We start from the raw sequence: 18,104 nt of genomic DNA, 5'->3' as shown, positions 1-18,104 counted from the left end.
GTTTTTCCCCCATAAAATACGGGTTTTGACCAACTTGACACGCCTGGAAAAATCCTAGTTCAAAGCGGCTGTGAGTGTAGATTTCTGCCGGATAAAATTGGCTGAAACAACGTAAATTGCAAGCAGCCAAGCAAATGATATACATGTACTGCATGCACGAACTGAATCTGGTTTCGCGATTCCCACTGTACGATGTACATTATGTACATGGTATCACAAACTAGAACCAGTCCATTCCCGGAGTGTGCCGATACTTCAAGCAGCGGCACCCCTGCCACAAAAACAAATGTCTGTATTCGTACACATGTATACCAGTAGGAGTACGTACGGCAGATTTTACGTGCAGTCAACAGACTTTCTTTTTCTCAGTGCACGCACGATACACAGAATACATTTTGATGTTCGTGTACATGTACATGTACGATAGTCACAACGTGCATGCACGTGGTGCTGTGTTATGTCAAACATTTTTTAATAGTAAAGTTTGATACTACGTTCTGAAACCGATTCAAAAATCTGAAAAGTCAACAATTAAAGTGGGTGGCCCAAACCGAACCAGGTACATGTAAATCAGCCAGCAAAAGCAAGAAATTGATTTCTTTTTCGGGTAGGCCAAGTTTAAAATCTGTTCGATCGCTGTGTATTTTTTTAAACATTCAGTGCGTGCACGTGAATTATGATTCAAGAATCAAACTGGCACTTGGCGGCGACGTGATAAAACATGAATAAGTTTAGATTATACTTGGAAGTCATATGAATGTTTCACCTGCATTAGGGTTTATTTATTTCAAACATGAGGAAGTCTAGTCTTTAGTTTATGTTTAAGTAGACTTGCATTGAATAGTTTTTAAAGCAGTTTGTTTATGAATAAGGTATATGATCAATATCCTTATTCATGCAAATTGTTTTATTGGGTTTACCACCCGCAGGGAGACCTCTGTAATTTGATAAGGCAATGACACATCAGTTGGTATTGACAAAGCACTGTGCAAAGTAAGTCCATTGATATTAAATGCAGCAACACCAGTCGGAGCAGTGAGCAGAACAGTCACATCGTCTGGAGTAATTGTTAATCTTCCTAGTATACGTACAGCTTCATTGTAAATACACTTGATCAAATGACTCTTGCCTGTTCCAGCTCCTCCAGTTATGAACGCATGAAAAGGTTCAGGAGTTTTTCCATTGACTTTATCCAAACACCACTTTCTGATCTTATAGAAAGACCTAACTTCATCTCTGGGCATTCTATGCGACCGGTATTCAATGCAATTCCCTGTACTGTCCTTTTGATTATCTTTCAAATCTGGAATAGCACCTTCATCTTCACTCTCTTCAACAACTGGATCCTTTTCATTTTCACACTCAATTCTTTGTGATTCAGTCTCTGGACAAATTAAAGCCCATGCATCTTCTTGAAAAGCCAAACTGCTGCAAATATTGCTCAACATCTTCCATAGATTCTATACCAGCTTCAAATTTCTGATGATTAGTATCTACATTGTACAACAAGGTTTACACGTTGTACATTACAGTCATATTCATGGAGTTTAACACTTCCAGTCTTGTAGAATTCCTCATAGGTTTTGAAGTGAGGAGGTTTCAATTGAGTGTCAACACGATAAGGCAGAAAAAGTTGCAGAATACTGTGATAATATTTCTCTGGGCACTTTGAAATGGAAAATGTAGGATATTTAATGACAGCACACTGACTTCGATTACGCTTCTGTACATATTTTAAACCATTTTGTAACTTATGAACAATTACACTGTGGGCTTCCTTTCTACATACTTTCAATGCTTCAGTGCTTGACAAAATTCTGTATTCCGAGACAAATGAAGCTAAACACATTTCATCAAATTCATGTGTCTTTGGTCGTGCTTTGTATCTATCAATCTTACTATGCATCCAAATACATATTTTCATCATTTTCATCTGATTTATCCTGGATCAATTTCAATAGTAAACTCATCCTAACAGGGTTTTCTCCAACAGGAATGAATTCTACTTTCCTTGAGCATTCTTTCAACCTTAAATTACAGACACGATACACTGCCTCCTGAGCCGACACTTCACGATTTTGCAAATATGCATATCCAATCTGTTTCATGCTTTCCTTAGCATCAAGATTTCCATTCCGTGCTTCACTATAGGCATGACTCAACAACTGTCCCATCTCACGCTCTGCTTTTGACATGTAAGATGCAACATATGCTACACATCCTTAAATATCTGTAATATATTGAATATCTAGATTTGCATTCCATGCTCGTAGCAAGTGAGGATTATACTGATTTACCCAAACATCTTGTGGATTGCGTTTCAATACAATGCTAAGTTTATTAGTTAGAATTTATTTGCTTTTTCAAGTTCATCTTGAGTTATTCCCAGATAATCAAACAATTCCTTTGCAGATGCATATAGCTTTTCCTCATTTTGTACTTCCTTCCAAACTCTTTTCAACAATTCTTCTGCAGCCTTTTTATCATTCATTTCATCAATGACTTCCTCAGTATCTGAAAATTCACTCATTACGTCACTGTTCGTTTCTTCAATGACATCATAGTTGTCATCATTGCCACTAAAATGTTTACTACTGTCTTTATTATCACTCAGTTGCTCTCGTTTCATTATAAATGTTGTTTCAGATGGTGGCCGAGGGAAATTAAACCTGCATTCTGTACCTTTCTTTTTGCAACTTTTTGAATGTTTTCTACTATGTAGTTGAACTTTCGTTATGATTTCATTCAGTTGCTCATCCTCATGCTGTGATGGAAAATTGCAGCTTACATGTACATACTTGTTGATAAATTCAATTACATCTTTATCACAATCAAAACCCAGTTTCGGAGCATTTTCAATCCAGAACAAACAATGTGTATGAGGTGAACCTCTCTGTTGAAACTCTACTCTGTAGAAATAATCCTTCACCTTTCCAATTGGCTGACATAATGACTTCCTTCAGAAAGATATGAAACCTTCTATCAAACATTCTTGCTGCAGTTACAGGATTGCTTCTCAATAACAGACATTTGTCATTCCAATCCAATTCATCAAGTGTTCTTGAGTCACCCTGTTGTTTCAATATTGTACCAATTACTTCAGGCCATCTCATATCAGCAGCAGAGAATGAACAAAACCAGGTTGGCAGTCCAAGTTGTGTAATCATTGCTAATACATCTCTGTGAGCACATTGCCAGTATGGTGGTGTTCCTCTTATAGGCTTCAGAAACTTGTATCCTTTGTCAGACTTGAACATATCTCTCAACTTGTTTTTGTCATTAAGCATTGAGGCAGTGATGTTACGTCCTTCATGTGTCTTGACAGAGCCTTGACGTAATGCAATAGAAACACTTGACAAAACTTGTTGAATCTCAGACAGATATTGAGCATAAAATATAAAATCTGTGTTTTGAGCAAATCTATTATCAACATGCATTAATCGATTGTGCAAGTATTTGCATAGTGTAAGCCGTATTTCTCGTTTGTCACTAAATATTGGAGCACCATTTGGAAATATTGATGGGAAACATTTGGCCTCATTTCCTTCTTCCATCAAGATTCTTACTGGATTATTGCCATCACATGGAGCTATGCAAAATATATCATCGAAGTACTGATCAAGTATTTCTTGCGCAACATTTGCAGGTTCAAGACAAGTATCGAGTTGTATTCCTCGCAATCGTTGATCATCATCTTCATCACTCCCATCATCATCATCGTCATCATCACTATCATCATTTTCATCTTCTACAGGTTGTGCTTGCTTTTCTTTTCCATCTTTAATTACAGCTTCCTCATCACTTGAACATTCAGGATCAGGATTTTCCCAATCATACTGTATTTCAATATCATGATACCACTTATTATTAGCTTAAAGATAACACAAAGCTTCCTCCACATTCTTCTTGTTCACAAACTGATACTCGTAGTAACCCTTGTAAGACAGCTTTCGTTTTAATTTTATTCGTATCATCTCATTTTCATTTGCAGGTCTCGGTAAGCTCTTTATTGTCTCTGTGGTATTTGATGGTACACAAACACAAGGTCCATAAATTCCTTTCTGCCCACCTTTTGGACGATGTACGATTTTCATGAATGCTATATTTCTTGCAATCAAATGCTGTTCCAGGGTATTCAGTCTTTGCAATTCTTCTGGAATGTTACACAAAGTTAAATTATTAAGGCATGCTTCTGCTGGTATTCTGTTACCAATTAATTTCCTATGACATGTGTAACAAATCCACAATATCCCTCGGTTTGATCTAGCAACTTCACAGTGAAACCCACACTTAGCATTACATTTATGAAAATACTGCTCACAAATAAACTGATCTTCTTTGTACTTGCCTTTATTACATTTAATGACTTGATTTCGAAACAGTAATTTTAAGCAAACGGCGCAAACACAGTCAGGACCACCTTTTGTTGTAATCTTAAAATCATTGATTACATTTTGAATGCATCTTCTCCTGATCTTGGACTTTAATGCTTTGTTCCTATTGCTTGCAACAATTTGACTTTTATAATGTGGATATTTCATTTTATTTGCAATCCTTTTATTGTGTCTGTAGCTTTGATCTGCATTGTATTTTGCTTTATTTATTGTTCTAATTGCTTCACTATCTTTTCGTCTAAAATCTGCATCTCTATGATACTTAAGTTTCCTTGCTGTTTTATTTTCTTGCATTACTTTCTTCCTAAATGCGATGTCTTTGTCGTATTTCATTTTCATTTTATTAAGAAGTTCGCTTTGGTAATCACTATCTGTAAAGTACCTATTTTTCATCACTTTGTTTCTCTTCACATCGGTATCTGCATGATATTTCAATTTGTCATATAATCTTTTATTGCTTCTCTTTGGCTGATTTTCATCTTCTCCCACATCTTTCTTTATATCTGAACTTTTATTATCTTGATTATTATATGTTCCCTCTTTTTTTCTCTTTCAAGTTTTCTCTTCAAGCGCAAATTTGGACGACTCTTCTTTTTTTTCACCTTTCCTCCATCTCTTGCTTTGTGTTGATTCACAGACTGTTTTTCTTCATTCATATTTAACACTGCATCAGCCAATTCACATGTTATATCTACCTCACCTTTCCAGTCACAGACATCATCACATTTTTCTTCATTAGTGTTACATGTGTTTAGTTCTGACTCATGAACTGATAACACTACATCATAATGCATTTGACCAGTATATTCCAGCATCTGATGTCACAACACCCAGTCCTCCATGTTGTCCAGAGAATATCAACCATCTTCCACTATAAGTATATATGTCAGTCTGGAGCATATATGTGCTAAGCATATTATTTCCAATTCTGTTGCCCAAATACCAGAACACATGACTCTTCTCTTTGAAACATAGTCCTCAACACTACAGAATCCCTGACGTAAGAATGACTTGTACTGATCAGCATTTTTCAACAAGTGATTCACAGTGGCCAATCTCAATCTCATATGATTACGTTCAGTACCAGAAATAGCAAATGATACAGCTCTGAAAAAGCAATTCCCATCACCTTGGATTCTCTTCAAATGATCTGGTTGCCCAATGTTGTCCCACTGTACATACTTCCCATCAAACTTTGAATTAGTCTTTGACAACTCCAAGCATTTTACACAATCCAACCTTATGTTCACATGATAATGGAGCAAATCTAAAATCACTTGATGTAGACACTTCAATCATTTCAACATCACAGTGATCTGTACAATTATTAGCTTCATTGACATTTTCAACTTGTTCATTACTTCCTGACTTGGATGTTCCACTGATTCCCTTATAATGTGCTGATGAATCCTTGTTCAATATTTTCTTACTTGTAACTGTTTTTTCTCCAACATTAACACAGAAATCTGACCAATCATTCTTGTTGACATCAACCACATTGTCATCACAGATACTTTCATCATCTACATGTACAATGAACAAACTCACACCTGTAATTTCAAATTGTTCATGATCAGACACATTCATTGATCTACCCAAATTAGTGCAATACCTGTGTACATCTTGCCATGTTGGAGCGCATTTCATTAGGCTTGTTCCTTCACTCACTTGGCAACCACTGCGATCTCTGGAATGTGAATCAAAAATGAAGTACTTATGATTTTGATAAATTGTGGCAAAGGTATTTCCATGAAAACATACAAAACATGCCTGGTACCTTTGCAATATCTGTTCAAGAGCACAACTCAGCTGAATCATATTAAACTCTGGCAAATTCAAATCATCTCTAAATGCACCAATAACTGGATCATGATATGTCAACGTGAAACGTTTGTTATATGCATCTAATTCTGTAGGCAGTTCATTTATCAACAAATAATCGTTGTTCATTGTACAACTCTGAGATAAATAACCATACAACTCATCACCAGTATTCAAAATCAAATCCATATCACTACATCTCCAGCTCCTCAATTCCTTCATCTGACTGTACATCATTGCGCATAAGCTATTTGGAACACATTGCTTCCCACGATGGCGAAATTTGGGATGACCTTGATTACAATTACTTGTTCACATTTAGGTTCTAATTCTACATAGTTTTCATTTTCTGCCTTGATTTTCTTTTCTGAAGGTTCAACTACACATGACTTTTGTTTCCTCTTCAAATTCTTCCTTTGACCCTCTGTCTTTGATCTCTTTACATTCATTTTCCCATCTTTTCCTTCATGTTTTTCTTTCTCTGTTACACCTTCATTTTTTGCTTCTGAAGATTTCTGTACAGTCCTTTTTCTTAAAGAATACCCTCCGGTTTGTTTGACGTACATGTACTCATGCTTCTTAGTCATTGACAATTGTGCCACTTGCCTCATATTGGTTTCTCTGGCTTGAAAGCATTCATCTTCATTTTCTTCATCACAGTTTTCTATGTCCACACTGCGGTTCTTCATATCAAACATATTCACATCTGTTGGAATACCAAAATCATTGAACAGATTGTTACAAAAATTTGAATGTCCACATTTGCGACAAATCCAGGAAACATGTTTATCTGCTAAATCCTCACGCATGTTCAAGAACCTCATACATCTTACATGAAACCATTCTTTGCACTTATCACACCCCATTTCCTTCTCTGAACTGCTTTCATCACAAAGCCAACACAAATGGACACCATTACTTTGCTTAGAATCCTTCCTATTACTGCTGTTAACACTGTGAGTACATGCCTCTTACTTCTCTTGAGTACATGCCTCTTACTTCTCTTACAGACTGATCCATTATCGTCACCTTTGTCTTTCCACAATACTGTCTCTCTTGTGCAACCTCTTTTGTGTACAATTCTGGGGTACTCCATCTGAACATTTGCTTTTCAGAAATGAAGCTCTACACTGGTATTTCCTGTTTTGCTTTTGTTTGCATTTCTCTCTCTCTTCTGCATATTCTTAATGACAAAACTCAAGCATCTTCTAGTGTGAGTTTGTATGTTCTGCTGTACTTTCTCATAGTTCCTTCTTTCTTCCTTACTCATAGAGATTTCCACAACTTTACCATTTCTTGACCTGTGATAAGCCTTTCTACATGCACTTCTACGCATTTTCTTTCTGTTTGGTTTTGAAACTTTTTTTGGCTCTATGCAGAACTCTACAAGACAGTCTAATACTTTGTTTCTGCTGCAGCATGTCTGACCCCTGACCTTCAACATTTTCACTGCATTCAGCTGAACTAGTCTCTTGATACTTGTCTTCACTCTTATCTTCATCAAGTCCTTCACTTTTGATTCTGACTTCATTTGAAACTTTGATCGAGGAATTTTCTGAGCATTTTCTCCACTAGGAAGCATCATCTGAGCATTTTCTCCACTAGGAGGCATTATCTGATCATTTGCTCCACTAGGAGGCATTATCTCATCATTTTCTCCACTAGGAGGCATTATCTCATCATTTTCTCCACTAGGAGGCATTATCTCATCATTTTCTCCACTAGGAGGCATTATCTGATCATTTTCTCCACTAGGAGGCATCATCTGAGCATTTTCTCCACTAGGAGGCATTATCTCATCATTTTCTCCACTAGGAGGCATTATCTGATCATTTTCTCCACTAGGAGGCAACATCTCAGCATTTTCTCCACTAGGAGGCATCATCTGAGCATTTTCTCCACTAGGAGGCATTATCTGATCATTTGCTCCACTAGGAGGCATTATCTCATCATTTTCTCCACTAGGAGGCATTATCTGATCATTTTCTCCACTAGGAGGCATCATCTGAGCATTTTCTCCACTAGGAGGCATTATCTCATCATTTTCTCCACTAGGAGGCATTATCTGATCATTTTCTCCACTAGGAGGCAACATCTCAGCATTTTCTCCACTAGGAGGCATTATCTGAGCATTTTCTCCACTAGGAGGCATTATCTGAGCATTTTCTCCACTAGGAGGCATCATCTGAGCATTTTCTCCACTAGGAGGCATCATCTGAGCATTTTCTCCACTATGAGGCATTATCTGAGCATTTTCTCCCGAAGGAGTCTGAGCATTTTCTCCCGAAGGAGTCTGAGCATTTTCTCCCGAAGGAGTCATTTCTGGAAATGGAATGTTGCATGTAGGGGTGACATGGGTAAACACTGAAGGGAAGACATGAGATGTAACATGTGAGTGAAGGATAACAGACGTAACAGACAAGGGTAACACATACTCCTTCCTCCCGTCTCGTCTCTGATGCCACAAAGTAGCCCTGCAAGTAGTTTTCTTCTTGTTGACCTTCATTTCTGTTGGTAAAAACATACAATTTATTACAACACAGACACTAATATAACTCAATTCCCAACCCCCAGGTGCAGAGGGGGGGGGGGGGGGGGGTTGAGGTAAAAAAAAAAAAAACCAGCTCTGTCAATTTTGTTTTTTTAGTACAAATTAATGGAAAAAAGGAGAACACACCCCCCCCCCCCACCAAAAAAAGCTTTATTAGTTATAATGTCCGCCTTTTAACAAAATATGTAGAGAGCGCGCTTGGTTAGGCGGAATATGTACATTATTGTGTGATGAAGTGGTAATAATCATCGGATGTGAACAGCGCCCTCATTGAAAGTATGGTACAAGCTCCCTACCCCCCCCCTGCTTTTTTATTTTACATGGGCCAAATGTCCAGAGAAAAAAAACATGTCTACATTTCAGATTTTTTTTGCTGATGAAACACCCCCCCCCCTGCCAAAATTCCTGGATCCACTCCTGACCTCTTATAACAAGCACAACTTGCATTACATGACATTTCCAGAAATACAACCCTTTCATACACTCCACCAAAAATATCAACAAATGAATCACTTCACCATGTTATTAATAGAACTAATCACTTGGAAAGATAAAATATTTTAATAACACCTTTCATATTTCAAATTATTTTTTTAGTCTTTCTAAAAACTACCTCTTCTTCAGCCCACACTTCCATTTGGGCACAGCATGTGTTGCACTATATGTGCATACAATATTGTACATGTATATGGAATTCATGCAGGTCCACATGATGCAATAGTTCTATTGCACAGTCTTCACATGGCTGTCACATGCTTTGTTGAAACAATCAGCCTATCTCTTCCTTTTTTTCAATTAAGAGATCCATGTCCTTCATTTTCAGTCCTATTCAGTAACATTTTTGTAATGTTGAGAACAAGAGGGGAAACCTCAGTTGACAACATGTATGTGGGCTTACACACATACATAAACCACACACAGTGCATAGTACATTATAAATGTACACACACTACACATCCATGTCACAATCAGCACATAACACTTTGTTGTACATTCAGAGCACAAACTACATGAACTAGGACTATAACAACATCAGACAAGTATATGACAGGAGTGTATACATACAGTAATTTGCTTCCAACACTATGCATGTATACATGCTCTGTAGCCACAATAGCAACACATCCACCCAAGATTTCTTTCTTAATACCGAGCGGCATCATATAAAGTTTGAACACAATATTTCCAATGGAATCCAGCTATAAGTTGCATCTTTTTTTATGTGAGGTTCCACATTTACCAGCAATATATTAATAAAATCACACTTAAAAATTAGTGCATAAGCTCTACCTCCATGATAAGCCTATAATAATAATAATAATAATAATAATAATAAGCGCCTTTTCCTAGGGTTACAAAGCGCTCAGAAAATGACCCAAAAATACAACAATGACAAGGATAAAATAATGGAAAACCAAATGGAACTGAAACTACTGCCAGGCCCAGGCCACGGCGCTCAGACAAGAGAGCCCAGCGATAGAATCGCAGGGAAACAATCAAAGGGAGACCGAGGAGTGCAGGGGCTCTCTGAGACGAGCACACGCGGGCCAGGCCTGATAAGGTAGTTACAGATTAAACAAGCGTGTCTTTAATGCCCCTTTAAACTTTTCCAAGGAGCTAGAATTTTTGATAGAGTGTGGAATGGAATTCCACATCCTAGGGCCAGCGATTGAAAATGCTCTGTCACCTGCTTTTCTGGTGGTTCGGGGAATGTACAAGTTACCCTGGGAACGTAGGTTGCTTTTCGTGGGCCTGGTGTCTAATGAATTGGAAATGTACATGGGGAAAATAATGCATTTATACATGTTCAAAGCCATTTTATACATTATACGTTTCTCTATTGCAAGCCAGTGCAGCTGTTTGAACAGTGGAGAAGTGGGAACATGTTTTGGGTAGGAGAAGATTACACGAGATGCTCTATTTTGGATTTTTTGTAACTTGACTAAGTCAGATTGTTTGAGACCATCCCCCGGGCCCCCTACCGCCATCACCGATAGTACTTTTTTAGTAATATGCCTATAGTCATGATAGTATAGTAATAGTTAGTACGGCATCATCACTAGATATAGACGCCAACTGCAAAACTCAAAGCAGATTTCAATTATTTATACATAATTAACTTCTTTGTTATCAAAGCTTACAAAATAAATCCCCTAAGATTACTTCAGAACATTCTTAACATTATAGTTTTCCCATTTTCCCAATAAAGATAACATTTTAAGTAGACCTAACTCATGTCGCGTGCTCACACTTACCACGCTCGTAGTCATACTACATAGCTACTAGCGGTACTTCTGGTCTGGATACTTAAACATTACACGTGATATACATTTGCAAAAATAATGTCTTGCAGAACCAGACTGTAACATAAAACAGAGGGCACCCTACCGTTTCAACAATGCTGCACTGATGGCGATAGTACAGTAGCCGTCCCCCCGTCCGCGTCCTTTACAACTCTGGTGCAACCCGCTCAACGCATGATTGCCTTGCGCATCTGAACAAAACATTCACTTTCATTGCAAAAATTGTAAATTTTATTAAAATTAGCTCGGCCAGACATATTCATCTTGGCCATATCTTTCTCAAACTTATAACAACATACAAACCGAAACTGACAATTCATCCAAAAATAAACACGAAACCTAGAATCACAAAAATTCAAGTTACTGTGATCACAATTTCAAAACAAGAATTTTTTCAAAATGTATTCCTATCATTTGATCCCTGTCACCCCTGTCTCAAGTGTGACTTTGTTCGTAACCCAAATAATGACACCCATTGCATTGTTCACTGTTGCATCGCTATTGTGTTGTGACGTCATGAAACAGCAAGTTACCCATACAGTGTGAACACACACTTATATTCCATATTTTCAAACGTTATTTCAACTTCATAACCCTAACTCCCTAGGCCTTTTTGCTAGGATGTAGCCTCAATCCTGTAAAATCCTCCAATTGGCCTCATGGAAAAGTAGCATATAGCCTCAATCCTGCAAATTCCTCCGCTATTTCTTGAATATGGTCCATGGAGGGGTGCCCACTGCCTGAATCCTGCAAAATCCTCCGGCTATGACTGTCAATAGGCTGAGGCAGAGGCAGTGACATCCTGGAGCAGTGCGGAGGATGCCAAGTATAATCAAGGACTAAATTTATGCACGGCTGAGCATAAACAACACAAGGTCCGGCCCAAGACCTTGACACAGTGCGTACTCCAAAATCAGCAACCCACTTTTGCCATGTAACCTCAATCCTGCAAATTCCTCCAATTTGCAAAAAGGATTTTGGAGGATTCAGGGCGGTTAGGGCAGTATTCACTACCCATATTCACCTTTTCTACGTGTAAAAAAATGAATACATACTGACATTGATCACTACCTAAAAGAAATATTTTTAAACAAAATTATTAATTTTATTAGACAGTTTAAATTTCGTTATCCTTTGTACATGTTCTTACATACAAAAATATTCATAACTTAACTGGACAGTGTTTCATAAAATAGTTGTCTACCTGACCACTCTGCATTTGTAACAACAAACGCTAAGTTCTAGTCTTTCTTTCTTTCTTTTTTTTTTTTTTTTCCTTTTTTTTCCAGACAATAATTCTCCGCGGCTTTACTCCTAAAGCGTTCAAGATATAAACTTGTAACTTCGAACACATATCGACCCGGATCCCGAGTAGTGCATATTGTCCTGACGTCATGATGACGTCATCAGGTATCAAATTACAAGCAATTTAGTGTTTCTATTTTGTAATCATTACAAATCGATATAAAATCAACCGTGAGAGACCGGAACTTGTTTTTAGCGGCAGCCAATAGAATAATTCCCCAATCATGTAAAGTACTTACCTGCAATATAATTGGAATTATATAAGACAATGGAGGAGTTTGGTCAAGCAGAATGTAAGAAATCGCCGTAGAGTTGTCCATCTGTAGCCGAACATGCACATTTTGACGGTCCTTTAGTAGCGTTCTGAGTGCATAAAAGGCTGCCAACAGTTCGAGATAATTGATGTGATTTATCTTTTCCTGCGGTGTCCAGCGACCCCCGACTCGTTGATTTCCCAGGCAGGCTGGGAATACTGCTTGTATGGTCGCTGACATCCTCCCGATCAAACTGGCAAGATCGCGGACTGAAGTTGTGTGTGCTGACAAAACCTCTCTGCAGTGGCTGATGATGTTGTTTATCTTCCCCTGATTTAGGGAAAGAGTCATGTTCTTGGAATTTATAACAAATCCCAAGTACTCGACTTGCTGTGTTGGAATCAGATTGGATTTCTCCTTGTTCACGATAAATCCCAAGTCCTCGAGCAAGTTGACGGCAAGATTGGTACTGTTCAAACAATCCCGGGTTGAAGTTCCCATGATTAAGATGTGGTCCAGATAAAAGACGCAACGAATCCCTTTTTCCCGGAGTGACGATGCAACTGGTTTCAGGATTTTGGTAAATGTTCTTGGTGCACTGCACAGGCCAAAGGGCATGCATGAAAACTGGTAAATGACGTCTTTCCAACAGAAGCGGAGGAACTTTCTGTGAGACTGATGAATCGGCACTGTAAAATAGGCATCCTTGAGATTGATGGTCGTTAACCAGTCGTCCGAAATTAACAGATGTTTGACTGCTGTAATGTTCTCCATTTTGAAGTGTTGGTATGGAATGAACCGATTTAACGGTCTGAGGTTGATGACGGGATGGAGATCTCCGTTTTTCTTGGGTACCATGAAAAGTGAAGACAGAAACTGACCTTTAAGTGGCTGTACAACAGTTATCGCTCCTTTCTCCAGCATCTTCTGCACCTCTACATCAAAAATACTCGCTTGATGACGAGATTGGGCTTGTGTAATGGGGACTTTACTCTAAAAGGGCTCTGACAAAAATTCCAAGCGGTAGCCTGAAATGGAATCAATGATTCATGGGTCATGTGTAACAAGTAACCAATGGTGCTGGAAGTGTTGCAGACGACCTGCGAGAAGTAGATTTGCAGAAGATGCTGGGGAACTGGCTGGGGAACTGACTGGAAAATTAAACACAGTTAGTTTTTTGAGGATGCGTTGTCTGAAGCATTAAGCTGCCTACCCGCTCTTCCTCGGTTTGAAGACGACTTGTAAGATTGTCGACCAGCAAACCCCTTGTATGTCGGCTTGTAGGGTGTCGAAAATTGGCGGTTTCTTGACGCTCTATACACAGCTTGGTAAGGTGAGAAGCGCTTCTCTTTGGAGGAATTTCATCAGCGAAGAACCGAAGAGATCCCCCATGGAAGGTTGGTTCCGCTTAAGGGCGTCGAATTTCTTATCAACGATGTCATCAAAGGCACGTTGGCGGGTTGTTGCGAGGCCTTGGTTGGCAGAACCTAACAAAATTAGGCCTGAAGAAATTACGTCCATAACCATATCCTTGTTCATTTCACTGGGACCTTCGGGATCGGCAGCTGCCTCAAATAAGTGAAGAAGTGGCAAAGCTGCCTTCAGGGCGTAACCTTAAGCAGTTTTTAGTCTGTCATCTTGAGCAACAATGGACAGATTTACCTGTTTGAATACTTTCTTGATACAGGCAGGCAACTCCGGAGCAGAGAAATATTGATCCTGCTCTTCGGGAACCGCAAAGGATGACAACTCCTCTTTGTGGTCTTCCGGTGAAAGTTTATGAGTTCTAAGCTCTTCCCACCATTTCATCACCTCATCCGAAATGGGATTTCCTTTGTCCTTTTTGTGGGGGTTACGGAGGATCCCCTTCGAAGCAGGAAGGGAACTCGTTGAAGTTCCTGCGTTAGAAATTTCCGAGCTCTCCTCGTCGCTGATGTCACTGACGACCGTAATAACGGCGTCGGTGTGAGACGGCACGCTACCAGCAGATGATGACTGTGCTCGTGAACCAGTAGGTGCAGTTGTCGGGACAGCGCCTGACGATTGCGGATATGCCGATGGAGGCATCTGTGGAAACCACAGGGTAGGAAAACCCCAGGAGTTGTAGTAGCATGGCGGCATAGGTGCCGAGTTTGCAGTCGTGGGAAACCGAGGATTACCCCAGGGGCCCGGGTTCCAGGCCGGCGTGCCCGGACTGAAAAATGTCTGCGGCTGCGACCAGGCTGAAACATACCCAGCCGGGTTTCCTGTAAGCCCGAACGACGGGCCATGGGCGGTGCCGGTACCGTATGGCGGTGCCGATGGAGTAGGCTCTGCTCTAGTTGGAGTAGGATCGGCAGCTCGTTGAGATGATACTGGTTAATGCATGTCGCTGGACGGAGTCGACTTCGGAGCTGGACCGGAGCCTGCATTGGGTTTTGGGTATAATAACCTTCCACCTGAACTGCCATCAGCCCATAACGGTGCTGAGGCATGGCAGTCAGTCGTGGGTTTCGGGCATGACGACCCTTCACCCGGACCGCTTGGTCCTTCCTCGTCTCCTATTTCTCTGGTAGCCATGGCTAGGATGTCTACAGATGCTGGAGGCTCATCTGGGGGCCTCGAGACGGTGGCTGGAGCCATGGAAAATCGAGGGCGACGGGTTGACATTTCCTACGAATCACGGTAAAAATCCAACGAAAAGCACTATACGGGCGTGTATACGTATACGATGTGATCAGATTGCGACACAAAAAACGAAAGACGATCCAGCACTCAAGCGAGGGGTAAACATGCACATAGCAAGCTATTCTTCAAACTTTGAATACCTAATGAGGACTATTCCATTAGCTTCAAAGGGTGGTTAGATTGCAATACAAGGTACAATTATACAGGGTGAGTCTCTCCGGAATTGGCGTAATATAATACTGGGTCTTCAATTTACTTCGTGGGTGTCAAATCATACGACCCTTATTTCCGGTCGAAACCGGTGGAACCCGGAAGTGCCTTGTAATTTTGAAATGGTAAAAGATATAAACGTGCTTTCAACAATGTTAGTCTTCAGCAAGAAAGTACTTTTCGAAACTGTAACCGATGACGTTATGGAATATTAGAGCGCCCTCTAGCGGCAGGTTGAAAAATGTCCAAAATGCATTTTGAATAGATGTCTGTGGCGAAGTTTGCTGTAATCTTTTAAAAATTGGTATATATGATGACCTTCATGCAAACAACACATGGGTGAAGTTTGAAGCCGATGACGTCATCAGACCGGAAGTTACAACGAAAAGACTTTTTATTCTTCAAAAATCGCTAAAAAATCAATCGTGAGAGATATAATCTTAAATTGTCCATTAAATGATAGATTAAACATTGGCGTCAATTGTGCCAGGCGCGTGGCTTGTCAAATTGTTCACACACGTGACCCGCCGCTGACAAAAATACCCTAACGGTAGTCCGTCGCTCAAAAATTCAATGAAGCGTAGAGCTGGGTGTGCGTGAGTACACTGCATTTACAGGACATCCATTGTACATGCATTCAGTGGAGATCCATTATTTCATCATCGTCATGCTTGTTGGAACGGGGCCAAACACGTGGCGCGTAGTCTTGTGCTCAAGACGCTTGGACTTCTATAACAAATCCCATAGACTTTGTGCACGATTTTTCTCGTCAGCATTTTAGTCATAAAGCACACTCATTATGACATTGAAACCTAACATAGTCAAAGAACATATAGCAAAGGTCGTTGGCGAAGATAGATGCAATGATGACGTCATCATGTGATTTATTATGAAATTTTGAATATTTATTTAAGCCCATAGACTTTGTACACAGTTTTTCCACTTTGTGCCCTTCTTTTTCAAGGGACCTTTTTGGCCACTTTTCAATGGGGCATTTTCATCAAAGTAACACCAAGCTAAAACCTTAATGCTAAGATTGTGCCAGAACAATGATGGCATGATGACGTCATCAGGTGTCACGTGACAAGCAATTAAACTTTGATATTTTTTTATCTTTAAAAATCTATATAAAATCAATAATGAGATCCGTCGTCTTGCTGTTTGCGGCAAGTGATAGAGTAAATTAAGGTCTTTATTTTTTAACGTGTACGTAAAATCACATGACCCTTGCTTCCGGTCGAAACCGGAAGTGGCTTATTATTGGCTTATTATTTAAAATTGGTAATATAGATATGAACTTTCTTTCAACGGTGTTAGTCTCTGGCCAGACAATATTCTTCAAAACTTGTACTGGTGACGTCATGAAATTCTCGACCGCCCTCTAGCGGCAGGTTTAAGAATGTCCAAAATGCATTTTGAATAGATGTCTGTGGCGAAGTGTTTTGTAATCGCCTGAAAACTGGTATATATAATGACCTTCATGCAAACAACACATGTGTGAAGTTTGAAGTTGATGACGTCATCAGACCGGAAGTTACAACCAAAAGACCTTCTATTCTTCAAAAATCAATCAATCCTGAGAGATACAATCGTGAATTGTCCATTGAATGATAGCTTAAACATTGGCGTCAATTGTGCCAGGCGCGTGGCTTGTCAAATTGTTCACACACGTGACCCGCCGCTGACAAAAATACCCTAACGGTAGTCCGTCGCTCAAAAATTCAATGAAGCGTAGAGCTGGGTGTGCGTGAGTACACTGCATTTACAGGACATCCATTGTACATGCATTCAGTGGAGATCCATTATTTCATCATCGTCATGCTTGTTGGAACGGGGCCAAACACGTGGCGCGTAGTCTTGTGCTCAAGACGCTTGGACTTCTATAACAAATCCCATAGACTTTGTGCACGATTTTTCTCGTCAGCATTTTAGTCATAAAGCACACTCATTATGACATTGAAACCTAACATAGTCAAAGAACATATAGCAAAGGTCGTTGGCGAAGATAGATGCAATGATGACGTCATCATGTGATTTATTATGAAATTTTGAATATTTATTTAAGCCCATAGACTTTGTACACAGTTTTTCCACTTTGTGCCCTTCTTTTTCAAGGGACCTTTTTGGCCACTTTTCAATGGGGCATTTTCATCAAAGTAACACCAAGCTAAAACCTTAATGCTAAGATTGTGCCAGAACAATGATGGCATGATGACGTCATCAGGTGTCACGTGACAAGCAATTAAACTTTGATATTTTTTTATCTTTAAAAATCTATATAAAATCAATAATGAGATCCGTCGTCTTGCTGTTTGCGGCAAGTGATAGAGTAAATTAAGGTCTTTATTTTTTAACGTGTACGTAAAATCACATGACCCTTGCTTCCGGTCGAAACCGGAAGTGGCTTATTATTGGCTTATTATTTAAAATTGGTAATATAGATATGAACTTTCTTTCAACGGTGTTAGTCTCTGGCCAGACAATATTCTTCAAAACTTGTACTGGTGACGTCATGAAATTCTCGACCGCCCTCTAGCGGCAGGTTTAAGAATGTCCAAAATGCATTTTGAATAGATGTCTGTGGCGAAGTGTTTTGTAA

The 18,104-nt window shown here is 39.5% G+C and overlaps 1 long non-coding RNA gene across 1 annotated transcript in view; it reads left to right on the top strand.

The window, feature by feature from the left end:
- The window catches only part of LOC119727122, a 30,576-nt gene that overhangs the window by 3,491 nt on the left and 8,981 nt on the right, over positions 1-18,104 (top strand). The window lies entirely within an intron of this gene.

The sequence above is a fragment of the Patiria miniata genome, unplaced genomic scaffold, assembly GCF_015706575.1.
Source record: "Patiria miniata isolate m_02_andy unplaced genomic scaffold, ASM1570657v1 HiC_scaffold_20, whole genome shotgun sequence".
NCBI lineage: Eukaryota > Metazoa > Echinodermata > Asteroidea > Valvatida > Asterinidae > Patiria > Patiria miniata.
Note: the sequence above shows the minus strand (reverse complement) of the source record. Positions and strands in the feature narration are given on the sequence as shown.